General features: G+C 39.4%; 1 protein-coding gene across 1 annotated transcript in view; it reads right to left on the bottom strand.

The window, feature by feature from the left end:
• Window positions 1-19,025, bottom strand: part of aspg (asparaginase homolog (S. cerevisiae)) — a 152,059-nt gene extending 133,034 nt beyond the window's left edge. Inside the window, exon 1 of the mRNA XM_039741427.1 lies at window positions 18,870-19,025. The gene's annotated coding sequence lies outside the window, so the exon portion shown is untranslated. The remainder of the gene's footprint in view (window positions 1-18,869) is intronic.
• Window positions 19,026-20,238: the final 1,213 nt, after the last annotated feature.

The raw sequence follows: 20,238 nt of genomic DNA, 5'->3' as shown, positions 1-20,238 counted from the left end.
CAACACTAATGTGCGACATCCACCTGGATGATGCAACAGCAGCCATTTTAGCTCCAGTATGCTCACCACACATTAGCTATTAGGTGGTGAAGGGGTGAGAGACAGTTATCCAATTAGAACCAGGGGGTGATTAGGGGACCCGAATGACTAGGTCATAATGGGCTATTGAGCCAGGACATCAGGATACACCTTACTCTTTATGAAGAATGCCCAGGGATCTTTAAATACTACAGAGAGTCAGGGACTTGGTTCTACATTTCACCTGAAGCGCTGCTCCATTATTACAGTTCAGTGCCCCTGTAACAGCACTGAGGCATTGGGATCCACATTCAGACCAGAGGGTTAGCGCCCCCTGCTGGCATTACAAACACCTCTTCCAAGCTCTTCCTGGTTAGTCCTCCATCCACGTACTGGTGGGGCCCGAACATGCTTAGCTGCAATTGGATCACCTGTCCTGAAGTGCATGTGCTACGGCTTGAGAGACAGCTAACATGATGAGTACCAAGGAAAAAATCTATAATGGGGCACCTGAAACTCTGAGGAAGGCCTATTAAAATTAGTCATCACAAAAATCACACAGATCTTTATTTCATTAATGGATATTTGATTAGCCTATTACTAACCTCTCCTCAGAAAAATAATATGGTTGTATATTTTGCTTCCTCCGAAAAACTTAATAGATCAAAGATCACCAGCACAATGTATTTATAAATGTTAATGCAAAATGAATGTGCAGTATGTCAAATATAGAGTATATAATTATTGTAATCTGGAAGCTCGGTTCATTTGCTAAATTAAAAATACAAATTTAAAAATGTGGTTAACCCCATTCTAAATGCTGCCATTTTTATTCTTGCTTGTAGCGTTTTAATATAGAGTGGAGACAGAGAGAAATGGACTGATGAGGGCTTACGCTGTGTAGGCATGTCTCTGCTGGTGTGATGTGAACTACTGATTAATGTAGTTATGTGTGACCACTGACACAGGAGGAGTATTTTTGGGTGCAAGTTAAGTAGGCGACTGTGTTTTGCAATATGGTCACTGCAGCTGTTATCTCCTTCCTCCTGCTGCTTGTCCACTCATACAGTATACAAGAGGACAGCAAACACTTTAGAGAACTTTGTGTAGAAGGGACTCATTTCGCCAGGGAGGCGGAAGGGCGTGTGACAGGAGGCACACGTGCTTGGGTGGCCTCGTCAAATGCAGTAACGTGTGTTATCTTTAGGCTGCTCGCACTGTCATCTCGGGTAAAAGCAAACCATATGCAAACAGCAGAACTCTACCTGTTCTACACTCTTCTGATCCTCACACCATTTTTTCCCCCCACACTCATCGCTGCCAGGCAGCACAAATGGAATCAATGTAATCATCCTTAGAAAGAACATTGGAGATTTTGCAGATTTTATTTACCACTCAGAAGAAGTTGTCAAAAATTAAAGAAAAGTGCTTGAACATTGTGGTAATGGCTTTTGTATACTGATGTTTGTTAGATACTGAATCAAACATTTGATAGATTGAATTGCCCAGCTGCAGTTTACATGAACTACTTATGCACATAACCTTGGAGTTATCTTTGACACTTAGCTGGCATTTGTGGCACATATATTCAATAATTACTAAAATTTCCTTCACAATATTTCCAGGCTTAGTCGGTTTCTCTCACAGTCTTTTTCTGAAAGTCTTACACATGGCCTTCACAACTTCTGCATGACCTTACACTCTTTTTGGGCTAACTGCAAAATCCCCAACAAGCTCCAATATGTGCGGCTCATGTTCTTACTCAGAACTCACTGCGTCAATCTATCACCATGGCTCCCTGTCCATACACACGCTACTTTTAATACAACACGTGTGTATTGGATTGTATTGTATTGTACTGACCCCATTCTTTTTGACACCTACTTCACACCCAATCTACCTGGAAAGGGGTCTCTCTTTCAACTGCCTTTCCCAAGGTTTCTTCCATTTTTTCCCCGACAAGGGTTTTTTTGGGAGTTTTTTCTTGTCTTCTTAGAGATTCAAGGCTGGGGGGCTATCAAGAGGCAGGGCCTGTTGAAGCCCATTGCAGCACTTCTTGTGTGTTTTTGGGTGATACAATAATAAGTTGTATTGTATTGTATTTTAAAACTCTTATCCTTACATATAAAATGGTCTATTGCACAGCCTCTCTGTATATCTATGACATAATTCTCCCCTAGATATCCTCCCACTCCCTCCATTCTGCAGGCTCTTTCAACCTTTCAACCTGAGAGTCCGCAGCTTTTGCCTACAACAACATTTATTTCTATAGCACATTTTCATACAAACAGTAGCTCAAAGTGCTTTACATATTAAAGAATAGAAAAATGAAAGACACAATTATAAAACAAAATAAATCAACATTAACATCGAATAAGAGTAAGGTTCAATGGCCAGGGGGAACAGAAAAAACAAAAAAACTCCAGACGGCTGGAGAAAAATAAAATCTGTAGGGATTCCAGACCATGAGACCGCCCAGTCCCCTCTGGGCATTCTACCTAACATAAATGAAACAGTCCTCTTTAGATTTAGGATTCTCACGGAAGGGCTTGATGATGATGATGGTCACGTAGACTTCTTCCTTTTAATCCATCCATCATTGTTGGAGCATCATGAAGCTTTGAGTAGGTGGAGGTGGCCTACCCTGCCAGTAGCCATTAGAAATGCCCACATTTTTTTAAGAGACTTTTAAGCAAGGTTTTACATTTACTTGAGTGTCTTTTGAAGTCTGTTTCCCATTTTTCATTTAGATTTCATCTGCATCACTTCATATTGTGTGGTGTATCTGTTATTATCATCATTCTGCGTCGTTGCAGGCCTACGTCTGTTTGTTATATAGTATACTGTACTTATTTGTCATCTGTTAGTCAGTATTATGTTGTATTTTTGTTGATGGCTTTGGAGCACTTTGAACGTCAGACAAGTGTGTCATAAATAAAATTCACTACAGGTAGTTCCCAAGTTACGGACATCCGACTTATGAACGAGGTCGCAGCTGCTCCTTCATCTGTCTGAGGGACGTGACGCAGGCTCCTCAGCAGCCGCCGCTCGGTCATCTCCGGCCTGGGGACAGTGCAAGCTGTGGCTGGAGGGGGGGCAGTATAGTGTAGTGTCACTTGGGCGGCTCCGATTGATGAATGGGGCGGTGGGGGCCGCACCCCATTCATTTTCAGTGGGCGGCTGGGTGTGCAGCAAGCACTCATGTGCAGGACGCAGGCTTGATGGGGTGGAGGGGGCGGTTCGCTGCCCACCCACCATGCCACCGCAGCTACTGCTACTGACTGGACAGAGGCTGGATGGTGCGGAGGGGGGCGTTTCACTGCCCGCCCACCACACAGCACTGCAGTGTCCCTCAAACGGCTGCCCCAAGAACAAAACTTAAAAGAAGTGGTGAGGCGGGGGGCCTTCTGCTGCTATGCACCTAAAATCTGGAATAGCCTGCCAGTAGAAACTCGCCAGGCTGATACAGTAGAGCACTTTAAAACACTGCTGAAAACACATTACTTTAACATGGCCTTTTTATAACTTCACTTTAACTTAATCCTGATACTCTGTATGTTCAATTCATCATAATAACTATTAATGGTGGCTCTAAAATCCGTACTGACCCCAACTCTCTCTTCTGTTTCTTTTTCCGGTTTCTTTGTGGTGGTGGCCTGCGCCACCTCCACCTACTCAAAGCTTCATGATGCTCCAACAATGATAGATGGATTAAAAGGCAGAAGTCTACGTGACCATCATCATCATCAAGCCCTTCCGTGAGAACCCTAAATCCAAAGAGGACTGTTTCATTTATGTTAGGTAGAATGCCCAGAGGGGACTGGGCGGTCTCATGGTCTGGAATCCCTACAGATTTTATTTTTTCTCCAGCCGTCTGGCCAGGGGGGACTGAAAAAACAAAAAAACTCCAAAGAACCTTACTCTTATTCGATGTTAATTAATGTTGATTTATTTTGTTTTCTTATTGTGTCTTTTACTTTTCTTTTCTTTATTATGTAAAGCACTTTGAGCTACTGTTTGTATGAAAATGTGCTATAGAAATAAATGTTGTTGTTGTTGCCCCAATCGTTCTCGGTGGGCGGCTGGTGGTGCTGCAAGCGGTGACCCGGTTGTGGCTGAACGGGAGGGCATTGAGGGTGAATGGGGTGGCGGGGGGCAGCATTGTAGTGTGCCTCGGGTGGCTGCCTGTTGAATGGGGGCGATGGTGGGCAATTCAGTACCCGCCTTTGGCCACACCCTGTTGGTTCTCGGTGGGCGGACACTGCAGGCAGCATACTGTATGCAAGTGGAGGTGACTGTGTGGTGGGCTGGTGATAAATCCCCTCCTCACCGCCCCCATTCATTCTCAATAGCAAACCTGCATGTACTGTTACGTTACACAGCAGGAAGTGGTCTCTTGTCAGTACATCAGATGTGTTGACGACGGGTGCCTTCCTTTTGTGATAGCGTGTACAGTGCTGTGCAGAAGAGCTCATCTTAATCTTTTGTCTTAACCCTTCAACAATGTCTCTGAAACACAAATCTGTTGCAAGTGCTGGTGATACAGTAAAGAAGAGGAAAAACCATCACCATGGAAAATAAAGTAGAAATGATAAAAAGGTCAGAGAGAGGTGAAACTCCATCATTCATTGGCAGAGCATTTGGTTACAGTCAGTCAACAGTAGCATTTATTTGAAATAATGTACCTGTTCCGACTTATACACAAATTCAACTTAATAACAAACCTACAGTCCTTATCTTGTACGTAACCCGGGGATAATAATATTATCATTTGTCAGTTCCCAAGCCGAGCTAAAGTGAGTCACGCGACTCTTGTCTGGTGTCGCTAAAGAACTATGGAAACGTCGATATCGCTTCTGTAAACTAAACTGCCTCGGCCAAGTGTTTAGCGTAGACGGGTACTTGCACAAAGATGAAATGTGTAACATGATGAGTCACCCTGACTGTATCACTCAGCGAGCCGGAGCAAGTCGCTTCACCTGCCAATGTTTATACTAAAGAAATAAGACAACGATCAGACCGCAACTGTAAGCTGCCGGGGGAAATTTACATTTACAGTGTCACGGGCTCACTTCCAAACAGTCTCACCAAGGGAGAGTCCTCGAGTCACTTGCAATGTAAAAAGTATAAAAAAACAAAAAAAGAAGATGCCTTCTACATGTTTACGCAGGTCTTTATTTCATTGAAGTTATTCATAACACAAACTCTCCTACATTCTACCTCCTAATCCTCTGTCAGAAATCTAAGTCCTATGAATTTGAAAGTTTCATTTTTTTGTTTATTTAGCTCTTTAAGAGACAGCATTACAGAAAATACTGACAAAGTCACATTTACACTCACATAAAACGATTTTGCACTTTACATACATAACTTGGTATTAGGTGATTCAGTGTATGTATGCAAATATTCTGGTGCCTTTTTACTTTCTTGTATACGAAGTATAGGGAAAGTATTGTAATCATCCAAAAATTCGACCTCGAGATTTTGATGAATCGACATTTTAGACCGCCCAGAGTCCTAAAATAACATTTTTGGAATTATGTCTGTGTGTGTCTGTGTGTGTGTGTGTGTGTATTGTATGTAAACACGATAACCTGAGTACGCTTTCACTGTGGTCAACCAAATTTTGCATACAAGTATTAGGTACAAAACGTACATTTCTATTACCTTTTAAGCTATTGCCACCAACCGGAAGTGGTACTTTACCTTTTAATCATGCAGATGCAGAGTCCAATTTATTCAACTTTACTTTTATAATAATTGTTCAATATATTATTAATTTAATTTGATGTTGATGGTTCTTTAATGTACATAATGTAGAAATATAATCATTGTCTTGCGGTTTACTCCTCAAATATCCATCTCCATATCTGAGTATGCGAGAAAATCGAGGGGAGAGCACTCTCAGTTTTTATGATAACATTCACTGATTCACTTAATCTATTTCAGGGTTTTGGAGGGCTGAAGCCCAAGTACAAAGCAAGAACCCACTATAGACTGCACACCGGTCCATCTCATGACCAGCTCACTTTTGAAACGAATGGACAATCGCTAGATCATTAGATCGATCGATACTTTATTAATCCCAAGGGGAAATTCACACAATGTTGTAGTTTAGAGTGCGGGTGCTTGTCAAGTAGGCCACACTGCCGTCCTGTTCACACTCATTGACACAGAGATGGCTTGGCTTTAAGAACTGAGATGTATTTTATAAACTCTGCACCAAAAAAAAAACAATTACTATCAAATCAGGCAGTACAACTAAGTTGTTTAATCACCTCAAACACTAACCCACAGATCAAAACTTCACGAATTCTCTCCGTTCTCGACTGCTGTGAACACGGCTTCTTTCCCCGCACAAGATAAGCTAAGCTAATGGTTTCTTTTTCTCAGGTTGTGCAGTACAGTCCAAAGAGAGTTAAAATGGAAGAAATAACCACTGGTATTTTGTATATACAGCTAAAAACGGGATTCTTGTCAATACTGTAGAGATAACATGATACAAACAGGTGTTGTACACCATTGACTGCAGATTCAGCTTAGCTAGGCTATTTTGCCAAGGAATCTCTTCCAAAGGTATAAATTCAGACTCACAAGCTGTGCTAGAAGTATAGGTCAAACCCACATCCTTGGAGACGAGAGGTGGTGGCATTAAACATTTTGACACAACACCTCCCAATATAAAGATATCTTCAATACTTCAGGTTTGTAAAGCATATTTACAACTGAGCCTGAGAGGATGGGATAAAGTGGACAAAATCCTGGGATGAAAAGCTTGCTCACACTTCCCAAGATGACCAGAAGCTGGAATTGTTGCCCAAGGGGCTTCTACAAAGTACTAAAATGATGGTCTGAATACTTTTATAAATGACTGCTTTCAGTTTTTGAGTTTCAACTCCTAAAAACTTGTTTTCACTTTGTCGTTATGTGTTATGGAGTGCAGATTGATGGACAAAAATGGCAAATGTATCCATTTACAATTAAACAACACAATAAAGCATTCAGAAAGTGAACGGGTCTGAATACTTTCTAAAACTACTGTAAATGTACCAAACAGAACGTGACATTTATGCCATGGCAACCGTGACAAGGAAGCATAATGGGGTGCAAACAACTGACCCCAAATTTCACATCAAAACCAATCAGCAAGGTTATCAACTAAATAATAAACAGAAAAAGAATTGTAAAATGTCCTGCCTTAACTGAAGGCACCGGGCTGGTTATGCTCTGACTGAGGGATAGATTTTTTCACTTGAAGTCATCTTTCAGAGTGTGACAAAATTGGTGTCAACTTTATGACTTGTGGAAAGAACGCTATGAAAGAGACAACCTCTGCTAACTAAGAAAATGGAGACGCAAGACTACCTGCTTGTAAATTTGGAGATCGGTACAGTTTATTATAAGCATCCTCTTTAAATAAGGTGGAAGCCCTCTTTGAAGAAATAATGTTTTAGTGTTTTGATTGCACTCTAGCACACTTTATTTGCCAAAACCAGTGATGCCAGTGCTACGAAAGCAGTAAACATCTGACTTGACTGGATGAAATAGGTGTCATTTAACAATTGAAAGCCTTGAATTTGCTAATTTAAGGGCATAATCCATCCATTAATTTATCCACCCATTTTCTTAGCTCACTTTATCTAGGGCAGGGTTGTGGGGCAGCTTAAATCTATCCCAGCAATCAATGGGCACAAGGCACAACAATGTCTGGACAGTGGTGATGAACACACAATCAGGACAGTTTAACAATGCCAGCTCACCTAACCGGCATGTCTCTGAACTGTGGGAGGAAACCAACATGGACACATACAGACTCCACACGGGGAGCACTTTGGATGTGAATTGAAGGAAAAACATATTTTATGTTTAGAAAAGTTGAAACTTGGAGTTGAATTTTTTTTTTTTAAACAAACACAATAGCACAGTACGATACTCTGCGAGTACTCCTGGCTCAATTACTGAATATTTTTCATATATAGTCATATGAAAAAGTTTGGGAACCTCTCTTAATTCTTTGGATTTTTGTTTATCATTGGCTGAGCTTTCAAAGTAGCAATGTCCTTTTAATATCTGACATGCCTTATGGAAACAGGAGTATTTCAGCAGTGACATGAAGTTTATTGGATTAACAGAAAATATGCATCATAACAAAATTAGACAGGTACATACATTTGGGCACCCCAACAGAGATATGACGTCAATACTTAGCTGAGCCTCCTTGTGCTCCTTTGATCCTCTAGACGCGGTCCTCCTATACCTATAGCCTTTGATGAGTGTCTGGATTCTGGATGGAGGTATTTCTGACCATTCTTCCATACCAAATCTCTCCAGTTCAGTTAAATTTGATGGCTGTCGAGTATGGACAGCCTGTTTCAAATCATCCCATAGATTTTCGATGATATTCAAGTCAGGGGACTGTGACGGCCATTCCAGAACATTGTACTTCTCCCTCTGCATGAATGCCTTTGTAGATTTCGAACTGTGTTTTGGGTCATTGTCTTGTTGGAATATCCAACCCCTACGTAACTTCAACTTTGTGACTGATGCTTGAACATTATCCTGAAGACCTTGTTGATACTGGGTTGAATTCATCCAACCCTCGACTTTAACAAGGGCACCAGTCCCTGAACTGGCCACAAAGCCACACAGCATGATGGAACCTCCATCAAATCTGACAGCAGGTGTCTTTCTTGGAATTCGGTGTTCTTCCTCCGCCATGCAAAGTGCTTTTTGTTCTGACCAGATAACTCCATTTTTGTCTCGTCAGTCCAAAGCACTTTGTTCCAAAATGAATCTGGCTTGTCTAAATGAGCATTTGCATACAACAAGCAACTCTGTTTGTGGCGTGAGTGCAGAAAGGGCTTTTTTCTCATCACTCTACCATTCAGATGTTCTACAGTTCAGGGCAACTTGCACAACGAACGATGTACAGATACACCATCTACAGCAAGATGTTCTTGCAGGTCTTTGGAGGTGATCTGTGGGTTATCTGTAACCATTCTCACAATCCTGCGCATATGCTGCTCCTGGATTTGTCTTGCCCTGCCAGACCTGCTGAGTTTCACAGCAACTGTGCCTGTGGCCTTCCATTTCCTGATTCCATTCCTTACAGTTGAAACTGGCAGTTGAAACCTCTGAGATGGCTTTTTGTAGCCTTCCCCTAAACCAGGAGACTCAACAATCTTTGTTTTCAGATCTTTGGAGAGTTGCTTTGAGAATCCCATGCTGTCACTCTTCAGTGGAGAGTCAAAGGGAAGTACAACTTACAATTGACCACCTTAAACACCTTTTCTCATGATTGGACACTCCTGTCTATGAAGTTCAAGGCTTAATGAGCTCATCCAACCAATTTGGTGTTGCAAATAATCAGTACTGAGCAGTGACAGGCATTCAAATCAGCAAAATTACAAGGGGACCCACATTTTTGCACAGCCAGTTTTTCACATTTGATTTAATTTCATACAACTAAATACTGCTTCACTAAAAATCTTTGTTCGGAAAACACCCCAGTACTCAGATGTTCCTAGGAAATGAAAGACATACCACTGTTATCTTTCTTGTTTAAAGTAGAGTCAATTATTATGCAGGCTGAGAGGGGTTCCCAAACTTTTTCATAGGACTGTATAAACACTACCTGTAAGGTTACCAGTTAAGCCAACATCACTAGGTCACTGGGCCCTATACACGTCACTTGGTCTGCTAGTAAACCAGCCCAACAAGTATGGAAAAATAAAACGCACTATAGCTTACCTCTCTAGTTCTTTGCAGTACTGTCTACTATAAAAGATACTGTAAATAATCATACTCTTTCTGGTTAACGCCCCACAAAAAATTGATCATATAACTCAAGGCAAGTTACACAAGCTACAGAAACACTCACTCCATATAATTAAGTGACATTAAGTAGTCCTTACATAAAGCAACTACTATATATTAATATCATATGATTACAGTCTCCACAAATGATTTACTGTGCAAAGATGAATTATATCCAACCTGCCAAAGCCAAACTGCAAAAATATGCAAGCAACTGCTTTCTAATTTTAAACACATTGTGATGGAAGGAATTATGAAAAAGACTGACAAAAAAGTTAAGGTTTGCTGGTGAAAAAAACAGTAAGACTGTGGTGCAGAGGTTGGCGCTCCTTTCTCATAGTTCCTGAGCTCTAGGTGTGAATCTCTGGCCAGGTATTGTTTGTGTTGGCTTTGTATGTACTCCTCACCTCTGGGTGGGTCACCAAAGAACTGTAATGCATGATAAACATTATCTATTATTTTGAAAGGCTAAAAAACATTATTTTGAAATTCTTTGTGTGTGACAAATGTATCTCTCGATTATAAAAGAAAATCTTGACACGAGACATGAGGCTATTGCCAAGAGATTTTTTCCAAGTCCCGCGAGATGACGCTATTGCCAAGAGATTTTTTCAAGTTCCGTCCTCCTCTCAATCATTTACGGTTAACGGTCCACACCAACGGTCCTCTCACCTCTGATTCATGTGAATGCTTTTGTCAGACACAGTTCCTGTGCTCTCAGCTCTTATAAATGTTTACATTTTCATCACTTTAAGTTCCCAATGAAAGATCCAAAATCCTGTTGAAGAATTTCATCCTGAAGGGTTATCAACAGAAAAAATAAGTACACAGGCAATTATTGCACTGAGAAACGATGAAGTTTAACAAATTAACGCGAAAATTGTCGATTGGTTACACGATAAATTGGTTAAATGCATATCAATAGACTATGCTGAAACAGTTGGTGGTGATGTTATGGAAGATGAAAACATCAACTTACAATATCCCATAGAATGTCTACAACCGTTAGCACTGTCCAGTCTTCCACTGGCCGAATTACTGTACGAAGAAGGATGTATCGTAATGTTATTGCGTAATTGATTGTATGAGTGATGGGCTATGCAATAGGACAAGATTAGTTGTATTGAAAATTGGCCAAACAAGAAAGGTAATGTAGTACATCTTCCGCGGATAACATTAGACACCAAAGGAGATCTTGATATGCCATTCGGATTAAAACGTTTACAGTTTCCCGTTAGAATAGCATTTGCTATAACAACTAACAAATCACAGGGACAAAATCGAAAAAGTCGGTTCATTTATTATAGAGAAAGAAACAATATTCACGCATTATTATTATTATACGTATTATTATATGTTGCATTGTCATGATCTAACTCCAAACACGGAATCAAAATTCAATGCAATATTGACGGAAAGTTAATTCCAAAAATTGTTTTTACTGAAGTTTTACAGTAAAAGTGTAAGTTTAAAAAGTATTTGCGTGTTAATTTTAAAGCCACACAGAACAAAAACGTATAACTCAACGAATACCTCTAACGCAACATGCAAAAATAATTCTCTTTCAATTTATTACTTTTTACTATTTTTTACTATGGTTAATTATTCACTGTAATGTAAAATAGGTCTATTATACACATGTAACAATTCCCATTATAATAACAATCTGTTTAAATTGTACATCCGCTTCCCCATACGCGAGTGGCAGAGCCGTGAAGTGGCTAGCGTGTTGTGCCTGCCCTGGGGATGGCGAGTGAAGCGAGCAGGGGGCAGAGCTCCCTAGTATCCAAGATATACAGTAATTGTGTAGTGGTTAACTTAGTGGTACCGTCTTGTGAGGAGTCCGAATGAGAAGGACCCATTTTCTGCTCTGTTATTGAATACAACCACTGTAATTCATCATTATCTTTTTAAATGTTATAATACTAAGCACACAATGTTATGTCAGTAAAATGTAAGTCATAGTGTATCCATTTCACTGGCCACATGGTGTTTCTAAGCGAATTGTTAACAAATTTCTGTAAATGGCAACTATCATACATTACTGTACCTGCACACTTCCTCAAATTAGAGCCCACTAATCATGAAATTACTACGTCGCGAATTCAATTTTCACTCTGTGCACTTGATTGGTTTTTTAACTTGGCAGTGATTCCGCTTATGAACTATAGAAACAACTGCAATATTAATGATGTGTAACTCATTTTGGATAAAATAAGTGAAATTAACTAAATTTATTTGTACTTCAAATAATAATGCTGTTTTTTTTGTTACAGGACCTCCTGTAATACTGTACACTAGTACATAAAGTTCCAGCCCTGTAATGTGCAGTTCACTGGATCCATCATGAATAATTCAGTATTTGTTACAGGATGGCCCTAGAAGAGTTTCTGTACCAATGTGCATAGTTATGAAGGTTTAAGCTACATTATTACACAGACACCCATTTGTAAAGCCAATGAAGTCAGCGCCGTCATGGTTTGCACGTGTTTTATAATGATTGGGGTTTGTGTGCAGAGGTTTGCCACGATTACTGACCTGTAAATGTCAATGGAAAGCTTTAACTATTATTACCTCAGAGAGAAAAAAAAAACACAGTGAGCATGGATGTTTGAGTGGGCACTGCAAGCTAAATGATAATTTTAGGCTGAAACGGATAATGAAACGTACAAGATAACCTTAATGTTATGGAGAATAAATGTGAAAACAAAATGTGTACAGGAATAACTGCTATAATTTGGCATAACTGGTAATTGGCTGCATGTGCGGTGCTTCCTACATTTATAAGGAAGGATAGATCTCACAGTGACTTGACGGTATGGATTTAACCCAGAGCTTTATATAATCTATTCTGATCCAATTGAATTCTGATCATTACACAGCATATCACATCCACAGGGACATCACTGAATATTTAGTGTATTTAAGGCTGACGACAGGAGGAATTTCACTCAAAGAATTGTTGGAATCTGACATGGAGTTGAAACAGAAGCCTTATCAAATATATACTTGCATGAAGATACTAGGGCAATTGAACTATTAGCTAACCAAACAGGCCTTGTGGACTTAATGATGTACTCTTTTTGTCAGACTTGTTATGTTATGATACTGATACTCTCTACACTACAGTCTAACAACTCACAAAATAAACACATCCCTTGATAAGCAGGTACTTTATAGGTTCAGGGTGCCGGACACTGTTATTGCACAGAGTTACATAACAGGCAAGTGCTGACCTTAAGGTTTAAACTCTGGGGCAATGGCAACATTACCCTCTAACAGATTTCAAAGTAACTAACAATGTACGTTAATCTGTATAACATACCATGGGGATGCTGGTTGTGATTATGACCTCCGGTAGGTTGGGGTGAGGCATGAAGGTTAGTAGTGGAGAGCCAGAAATCTCAACTTTCAAAACACAACCAAGTAATCATATTCTTCAACAGTTTTCTTTGTAATCAACAACCTTCATTTTAAACAGCAACTCTACAATGTGAACATCACTCCAAGTCCTTTTTCATTTACAGTTCTTTTCTCTGTACTTACATACCTGGTTTGTTCTGTTCTGTGTATTGTATTGATGACTTCTTTTTGACACCCACTACACGCCCAACCTACCTGGAAAGGGGTCTCTCTTTGAACTGCCTTTCCCGAGGTTTCTTCCATTTTTTCCCTACTGGGGTTTTTTTTGGAGTTTTTCCTTGTCTTCTTAGAGAGTCAAGGCTGGGAGGCTGTCAAGAGATAGGGTCTGTTAAAGCCCATTGCAGCACTTCTTGTGTGATTTTGGGCTATACAAAAAAAATAAATTGTATTGTATTGTATACCAATATGGCGGAAGGTGATCTTGTAGCTTACAGTCCAACTCCTAAGTCAGAAAGCCACTCTACCTTATAAACTGGCACTTTAACAGGACTCAACACTAACACTTTTAAAAGTGACTGCCAGGATTAACTACCAGGAATCAACTTTTGATTGCCAAAACCCAAAGCATGGTTACCATTTTTTTTTTACAGCCTGTATTTGGAGTAATGACTACGCTATGTGATGATATGTCAGCTTGCTTCATCTGGTACTTCACAGCATTTCAGTGTGAAATGTGATCACCTAATAGGTCAGAACTTCGGCTCTGTGCACACACCCACTCCTTGTGCCACGTGGTTAGTTCAAACCTAGCCCATGAGGATTGGGGTGATATAATTATTTATTGATCAACTGTTCAAAAATGCTTTCACAGCTAAAAGCAATTCTTCATTAGCAGCTAAAGTATAAATTGTAAGATGGCTATTTTCAAAAGACTTAGGACAGAGTTGCTATGGAATATATCCTTCATTTATTTATCGATCCTTATATCTTTTATTTGATTAAAAAGAAACATAATTATTACTAATAACTAGGGGGCATTGCCCCCTGCTCACTTTGCTCGCCAAACCTGGTGCCGGTGCTACACGTTAGCCTCTTTGCGGTTTTGTCGCTCGCATGTGGGGATGCAGTTGTACAATTTTCCTAGGAAATTAAAAATCTGTTTATTTTTTTACTGTAAAACTTCACTTCACTTTTTTGAATTAAATTTTAGTCAATATTGCATTGAATTTTGATTCTGTGTTTGGACTTGCATTGTGACAATGCAATTGCACGCGATTGAATTTCGTTTCTTTCTCACTATTAAATAAAACGACTTTTCGAATGTTTGGCTCCGAGATTTGTTAATTGTCTTTGCAAAAATCTATTCTAGCAGGAAACTGTTAACGTTTTAATACGAATGGCATATAAAGATCTCTTTTTTTGTCTAATGTTATCCGCAGGACATGTACTACATTACCTTTCTTGGATAAATCTTTCTTTCTACAGTAATTCGGCCTGTGGAAGAACGGTCGGTGTTAATGGTTGTAGATATTCTTCGGGATATTTTAAATTGATGTTTTCATCTTCCACACAATCACCACCAATTGTTTCAGCATAGTCTACTGATACGAATTTACCCAATTTGCCGTATAACCAATTGACATTTTTGACGTTAATTCGTTTGACTTCCTCGTGCTAGGATTGCTCGTGTACTCATTTCTTCTGTTGATAACCCTTCATGATATAAAACGTCTTCTTTAATTGGGAACTTAAAGTGAGGAAAACGTTAAAATCTATAAGAGCTGAGAGAGAAGAAACTGTGTCTGTCAAAAGAATTCAAACGAATGAGAGGTGAGATGCCATGTGCATAGTTGAAAATGGTTGAGAGGAGGGCGTGACTTGAAAAAATCTCATGGCCAAAGTCTTGTCTTCTGAGACATGAAAAAATCTTGCCCAAAAAGTCTAGTCACAGGATTTTTTATTATAATAGGAATATTTTGAAGAAACAATCAAAAGAAGTGAATAAATGTGTCAGAAGAACACGGTTTTTACTTGCATGAAATGAAAGATTTTGAAAATCAGGATATTCTGCTGTGTGATGTAATCTTAAATGTCTTATCTGATTCGAAGCACCAAACGTCTTTGCTTTGGTTCCATTATGGCTGACTTTTTTGTCCAGGCCATGTTACAGTTAGTACGATACATCTTTCATCTTTACACATTTTAATGTTCCTCTACACAGCAGACAAACTGGGGATATGTATTTCTCATCCTTCAAATTTGTCTTTAACATTTGTGATGAATGTACACCCTTGCAAAAAGTGTTTATGTTACACCATTTTTTAACTTGCATTACCCTTATAAAGTAAAACCAGGAAGTACAGTGTGCACGTGTACAGTTTACATTTTATTTTTAATCATAAAACCAACCAAAGATTGGCAAGTTATACACAGATGGGCAGATTATGCATAATAAGCAAAAAAGGCAGAAAAACCGGTGCATCACTAAAGCGACTAACATTCTTGGCAACCAAGGGCCAAAAACTGTTTTGCCAATGGAAACAGTTAATGACAAGCTCAGTTTAAAGATTCAGGATAGCTGAATAAGCAAATAAAAAAATGAAGTGGAAAATATTAACACTTGGACACTTCCCACAGCTGATGGAATTCTAAGTTCGCTGCACTTTATTATATGATTATATAGGCAGCCATCCTGGTTTGGAATCAAATCTGACGCACAATCATTTGTATCATTTGTCTTAAAACATTTGGAATATTATTTGTCTTCTGCATATTGCTTAACTTTGACTAAAGCAACATAACAAAACAGAACACGATGATAATCCATTTTGGGGTCATGAGGAGCTACAGCCTATACCCGCACATTGGGCACAATACATCCAAGTTGACACTGGGCCAGTCTGGAATTAGCTGCAAATTGACAGGTCCTATAGGCAGTAGAGAACTGAAGATGCAGTGTGGATATCTGTGATCGATCATTGTCTTGATGCTGTGGCTACCCCAAATGAGTACTTACTGTCATCTACATCGTTATATAATAGTGTCAACAGAGTGGTTACCTTATTTGCTTTCTTTAATGGAAGTTTGTCCTTCTGACCCTGTAGAGGTAAAGCAAATTCTGAAAAGTGTCAGCAGAAGAACACTTGATTGGATGGTAATGATTGGACACTTTTTCAGATTCAGTTCCCATTCAATATCTAGCTTCAAATGTTTAAATATATATAAAATAACACCTTGCACTGTTATAACAACCAAACACAATTAAAAGCCTGAGTGCTCAATATTGGAAGCTCTATAGCTCAGATATATTGTCTGTTTTTTGACAAATGTCATTTGTTAGTTCCTTGTTGTAAATATACTCTGTACTTGTGTACTAAACGGACGACACCTCCTGCCCATTTTAGTGTTGGGATCCGTGGAGTTTAAATTATTAGACCGACCTACCCCAACCACAAATACCAACCTTAAAGTTAGTGGGGGTGGAGCATAGTTGCCTATAGGTCCCTAATGTTAATGACCCCCCCCCCTTTGGGTGCCTAATGTTAAAAACGAAAATCCGTTTTGCGTCACAATAATAGAAAAGGGTACTAGTTGTCCATGCCGTCCACCTAGTACACAAGTACCACATACTCTGCTGTTTCTGGTACTTGATAATACTGCAGTGGGTTTATTTAATGAGACGGATAGTGGTATTGTAATATTTTCCACAGTTATAGCGGTTTCTTTAACTTTGTAGTATTTATTTTTCTTATCGAAGCTAACTGGGGTCTGATGAATTTCCATGGAATGCACACAGAGTATCCTTGTTTGGGGCTGTGACAGGATGTTTTAATATGGTTCAGATTGTGATATTATGACATCAACTGGTATAAATGACCTCCTATGCCCTTAAGGTATTTAATTGATCTAAAGTGGATAATGTGATCACATGAGCTTAATTAAGCAGGGAATAAATAGCAACCAAGCTACAATTCTCATAGGCGGTTTAGGACTGAAAATACATGGAGGATATCTGTGATCAATCAATCAATCAACATTTATTTATATAGCACATATTCATACAAAAAAATGTAGCTCAAAGTGCTTTACAAAATTAATAGAAAAATAGAAGACACAATAAAAAATAAACATAAGTCAACATTAATTAACATAGAATAAGAGTAAGGTCTGATGGCCAGGGTGGACAGAAAAAACAAAAAAAAACTCCAAAGGCTGGAGAAAAAAATAAAATCTGTAGGGGTTCCAGACCAAGAGACCGCCCAGTCCCCTCTGAATGTGATGAATTATTGTCTTGATGCTGCGAGTACCCAAGATGAGTATTTAACATACCTATACAACATTGTCTTTAAAGGGTGTTTGTCTAATTGTCTAAATTTCGAAATGTGATGGCCGAACAAAAAAACTTAGCTGGATATTAATGTGTGGATGCTTTTTCACATTCAGTTGTGTTCCCTAAATGAATATTATCTAAAATAACATTTTGCACAGTTATGACCACAGAACACAACAAGAAGCCAGAGGACTCAATATTAGAAGCTGTACAGCGTACATGTATTTTTTTTTTCTTTTGTAACAAATTGGTTTCACTTACTTGTTTAATAGACTCTTAGACCGACTACAATTATCAAAAACAGTAGTCACACATTTGTCAAAGATAACTTGGGACACAAAAACAAGTAGTGGGTTGGGTTGTAACACTTTAGGGTCCTTCAAAACACGACCGGGTTTCTTTTTTCCAAGAGTTAGACGAATACAGATTGTCACACTATGTTGGCCTGAAAAGTTTGCTCTACCCGTAAAAGCTTTGATGTTCAAGGAAATCCGAAGTGAAGATCTGGCAAACTCGACAGGAGCAATGATGGGATGTGGATTCGAACCCAAGACACTGGATCCGTGAAGCAGCAGTGCTCGCCACTCGCTAAGTAACAGTATCGTGATTGATTGGAGTATTGTTTTTAAAAATGCTGAATGGATTCCCTGAAGAACTTAGCGGGGGACCAACTACTTCCGCGCGACCAGCTGATGTAACCAACAATGTACAGTATACGAGCGTTCTCGCCGGAACAAAAATCTGCGCAGATTTAAGAGGTGATTGGCGGGGCATCAGATGTCTGCACCAATCGGATTGTTATGCCTCGCAGGTAGTTGAAGACCCGTGGGATGTAAACAACGTGGATGCACACACGTCATTTTTTTATCCGCTGCCTTCGTTTACATTACGCGCCTTTGTATTTTTCCAGTGTTTTCAAAATCTTTACTTAACAAGCAACGCCAAATAATTACCGCCTTATCTTCAAAATTTTCAAAGTTATAGTTGATTTAAACGTATTGAATTTTCGAGGCATGATAGCTTAAGCCATTGCAAAGCCGTGCAACGTGACCTCGCTTTGGAATAAAACAGCACAAGTTATCATGAGCTCTCGTGTTGATATCAATATTCAAAGAACAATGTTTGATTCATATAGTCTTTTGGAACGAATACACACGGAGAACATCCCGAAAAAATGAAGGTTACGAGATGAACACGAGATGCACTACAGGTACCGGCAAAAGCCTCAGTCTCTTTCGTCAGCCGCTAATCCGACAGCCGCTGCTGTTACACACGTAAACCACCCTGACCTTTAAGATCCGCCTGCTCATTCCGTTAGCCTCAATTCGTCGTAGGCGCTCACCTTAAATCCTTCCAGATGAAACTCGTTACACGGCTGACTTCGATGCCTGCTTCTCTATTGACCAACTTGCGTCTTCGTCTTCGTCCCCACGAGTCCGGCGTTTTCCAGCATGCTTGTTTGCATCCGCTGTAAGTTACTGTGGAGGAGGGGGTGTGTCCGACGAGGAGGAGTGGCGCATCAGCCAATGGGAAGCACGCATTGCCACAAAGGCGGGCTCCGTGTCACATGGTCTCAGTTAGCGCCCCCTAGAAATAGTTTTTGGCTTACATTTTTGCGCCTAAAGAATTCCGATCTTCTCGGCGACTCTGTGCCGTGTTTGTGCCGAGTTGTGGGATGATTGACAAGCAGAAGCGTGCAACGCCGTGCAGCGATTGGTCGAGGCGCTCTTGTGCCGATAATTTTGTAAACATTTATTGGCTGAAAAGAGAGAAGCGTTTCAAGTTTTGTTGGGAAAGACCCGCCTCCCCGTGTAAAAGCGGTGATGTCATGTTTCAAGTTTCAAGTCTCATCTTAAAGTGGGGCCCGCTGATACAATTGAAACGGTGCTATTGATGTTACTCTTAGTGCACAAAATACAAGGATTATAGCGAAGTGAAATAAAACAGATGTGGTTGAATGTAATGAGAATTTATTTGTTTTGTACATATTAATAAAAGTATTCTTTTTTTTTTGTATTTTATTAAACTGGTTTCAGTAATATAAATATCTGTAAATAGTCTGGGCAGAAAGAATTGCGTTATAATGATGTCTGTTAGTAAATAATAATAATAATAATAATAATAATAATAATGCCAACAAAAGCAAAATGCAGTGTAACCATAGTAGTTGTAATATTATTAAAGGCCTTAAAAAAAGTGTGTATTAGTATTACCAACCATTATATTTAATTTTTTGTTTTTTCCCTTTTACTTTTTCAGAATTGAGAATTAACTCTTTTTTGGGTATCTGTTACCATGGCTGCCACTAGTATACCTACGTGAGTCTTTGTTTGTAGTAGTAATGTTCCTGTCAAAGGAAAGGTTTCTTTCTTTAACTGACGTACTGGTTGATTGCGTTGTTTTAATAGACCCAACATCACCTGCGGTGTTGACATGTAAGTATTCATAGGTTAAATAAGACAAAGGTTAATTCGAAGAAAAAAAAAAAAAAGTTTTTGGGATATTGGGCTTGGGGCCTATAGAATTTGTTCAAAGGGGGGGGTTTCTCATCCTGTTGTTCCCTTGTTCATTGTTTGCATGCTCAGTTACTCTTTATTTTGTCTCTGTTGGAGGCAACGTCGCTTGGTGCACACTAAATGGAAGTTTCAACCTACTAGTTGTTCCCTGAAGGCCAATTTGTAATATTCTGAAATTTCCTTTAATTTCAGTTT

Source organism: Polypterus senegalus, chromosome 18 (genome assembly GCF_016835505.1).
Source record: "Polypterus senegalus isolate Bchr_013 chromosome 18, ASM1683550v1, whole genome shotgun sequence".
NCBI lineage: Eukaryota > Metazoa > Chordata > Cladistia > Polypteriformes > Polypteridae > Polypterus > Polypterus senegalus.
The sequence above is the reverse complement of the archived record's forward strand: the minus strand, read 5'-3'. Positions and strand labels throughout refer to the sequence as shown.